General features: G+C 52.2%; 1 protein-coding gene across 1 annotated transcript in view; it reads right to left on the bottom strand.

The window, feature by feature from the left end:
* The window catches only part of Gli2 (GLI family zinc finger 2), a 227,964-nt gene that overhangs the window by 38,190 nt on the left and 187,042 nt on the right, over nucleotides 1-2,732 (bottom strand). The window lies entirely within an intron of this gene.

Raw genomic sequence — 2,732 nt, 5'->3', positions numbered from 1 at the left:
GTGCACACCCACAGAAAGGAAGGGCACACTTGGAGGTTGTGCTCTGACCTCTATATGCTCGTGCACACCCACAGAAAGAGGCACACTTGGAGGTTGTGCTCTGACCTCTATACGCTCGTGCACACCCACAGAAAGGAGCGGTACACTTGCATTGCCATCACTACCATCCTGGAAGTGGAACTCTGAGCACCCAACTTGGGTTTGCTGGGCCTAAGCTCAGCTGGTCACATGTTTGGGCAGCAACCCTGCTGCTGTGTGTCTGCGCATGTCAATGCATGTATGCTAGGAATATGGACAGTACACGGACCAACCACGACAATACCAGCTTCAGAAATGAGATCCAAAGAGCTCCTTGCTAACAGGCTGAGCAAAAGGCTGGATCTGTAAGGATCTGCTTGGCTTCAGTCAGATCACTCAGAGGCAGAACCAGTGGCGAAGAGGAAGTTCAAGATTCAAGATCAGTTTTTCTGTGTGAGGCGTGTGTGTGTGTGTGTGTGTGTGTGTGTGTCTGCACGTGCACGCACATGTACATACATATATAGAGACAAAGGTTAATACAGCTGTTGTTTCTCAGATGCTATCTATCCATCTCACTTTTAACTTTGTAAGAATTGTATTTTAGATATCATGTCTCTCACTGGCCTAGGCTGGCCAGTTAGTGAGCCTATGACCCACCTGTCCCTGCCTCCCCAGGTTTGGGACTGTAAACACACACCATACCACTATGCCCAGCTCTTTTATTTGGGTTCTGGGGATTGGTCTCTCAGACACAGTCTCATTCTAGGATTCCTGGGGGCAGGATCGCTATTTTTGGACTGAGGTAGAGGTAAGAGCCAGTGGCTGGCTATTTTGCTTTTCTGATCTTCAGGTTCAACCCCAATTTCTGTCTCTGGGTTTTTATTAATCGTGCTATATTGCCTTGTTTTGTAAAGGGGTTGCTATGTGCCCCCAAAGGAGGAGGAGCAGGGCTGGCTGGTATATTTCAGGCTATGTGTGTCCCTCTGGTTCTGGCTGTGACTATGACAGAACGGCCATTCATGTTCCTGCCACACGCAGGCACTTCTGGGAAGAGAAGACTAAGGCAGAGAAACAGCACGGCTCCTGGGGACAGGCCTGAGGCTGAGGTCGCATGTCTTGGAAACTGGGCACACTACAGGATAAGGTCTGTGTGCAATGGGAGGTTGGCTGGGGTTTGAAGACTTTGATGCTTAGTTTTATATAACCTGATAACATCCAGGAAAAGAATCTCAACAAGGGGCCATTCAGACCAGGTTGGTCTGGGGGCATACCTGTGGAAGACAGATGATCTTGACTGCTAGTTGATACGGAAGGACCCCACCCACAGTGGGCAGTACATCCCTTGAGTGGGGGATTCTGGACAGGATGATGTAGAAAGCAGGCTGGGCATAAGTAAATGTGCATGAACTTATTCTCTCTCTGCTCTTGGCTATGATGTGACTAGCTGCTTTAGGTTCTTACCTGGACTCCCCCACAATGATGGGCTGTGACCTGGAGTTGTAATTGAATATATCTCTTCTCCACTAAAGTGCCTTTTGTCAGGATATTTTATCACAACAACAGAAATGAGACAAAGACAAGGGCACAAAAGTTGGTGGCTGTAAATGGCTTTCCCCGGACCCCAAATCCAGGAACGGGGTTTCCTTGGCACTGAGGTTGCAGTATGGTCTAGCCACAGTTAGTGAAGACATGCGGATGCCTAGCAGCAGACTGAGGCCACACAGTAGCCCCAGGAAAGCTGTCTGATGTGACCCAAGCCCCACTCACCTCTGGGACAGGAAGACAGGAGTGAGGATTGTCAAGGAAATATGCATTCAATGATGGGGATAAGGATACCCAAGGGGAGTAGGCCTTGAGGTGGCAGTGGTGTCTGTGTCCCCACACAGAGGAACAGCATCTGTCTTCAGAGCGTAGTTGCCACCCTCTGGCGAAAGATGAATACTGCCTCCCTTTCCCAGGGGCCTCCCCTGCCGAGTTGCTGCCCAGCACGGCCTTCTCTCCCCAAACCCAAGCTCTGTGGAGCATCCTGGGCACTGGACACCTTGTCATGGTGGTCATCAAGGAAGCTTCATTGCTACCTCCTCCTGTGTCACAAGTGGCCCTGGGAAGGGGCTATGACTGGCCTCTTGTCCACAGCTAGGAGGCAAGCAGGAGTGTGTTAGAGTCGAGCTGGCATCCTGGTATCCCCAGTGTCTGGGGCTGCTCCATTTGGAGAGAACAGCTCTTGGTGACTTCTACTCTGCTCGTGGACGTGGATAAGAAACTCAAGAAGCCGTTACAGCCACTCCAAACAGATTTACCAGGGTACAATGGGGTGGTTGGCCAAGTCCTGGCAAGTGATCTGATTAAAGGCCCAAGGAGCAAGTCTTTAGTCTTCCCTCATGCCAGACGGGTGACAGGCTGGATCTGCAACAGTGGGATCTGGGTCCTGGAGCCATGAGCAGCTCTGGATTCGTGGGGGACATGATCAGTCTTGGAGTCATGGCAGTCCTGGAGCCATAGGGGAGTGAGCAGCCCTGGAGGCATGGGGGCATGAGCAGTCCTGGAGCCATAGGGGCGTGAGCAGCCCTGGAGGCATGAGCAGCCCTGGAGGCATGGGGGCGTGAGCAGCCCTGGAGGCATGGGGGCGTGAGCAGTCCTGGAGCCATAGGGGAGTGAGCAGTCCTGGAGGCATGGGGGCATGAGCAGCCCTGGAGGCATGGGGGCATGAGCAG

The sequence above is a fragment of the Microtus ochrogaster genome, chromosome 6 (assembly GCF_000317375.1).
Source record: "Microtus ochrogaster isolate Prairie Vole_2 chromosome 6, MicOch1.0, whole genome shotgun sequence".
In the NCBI taxonomy this organism is placed as follows: domain Eukaryota; kingdom Metazoa; phylum Chordata; class Mammalia; order Rodentia; family Cricetidae; genus Microtus; species Microtus ochrogaster.
The sequence above is the reverse complement of the archived record's forward strand: the minus strand, read 5'-3'. Positions and strand labels throughout refer to the sequence as shown.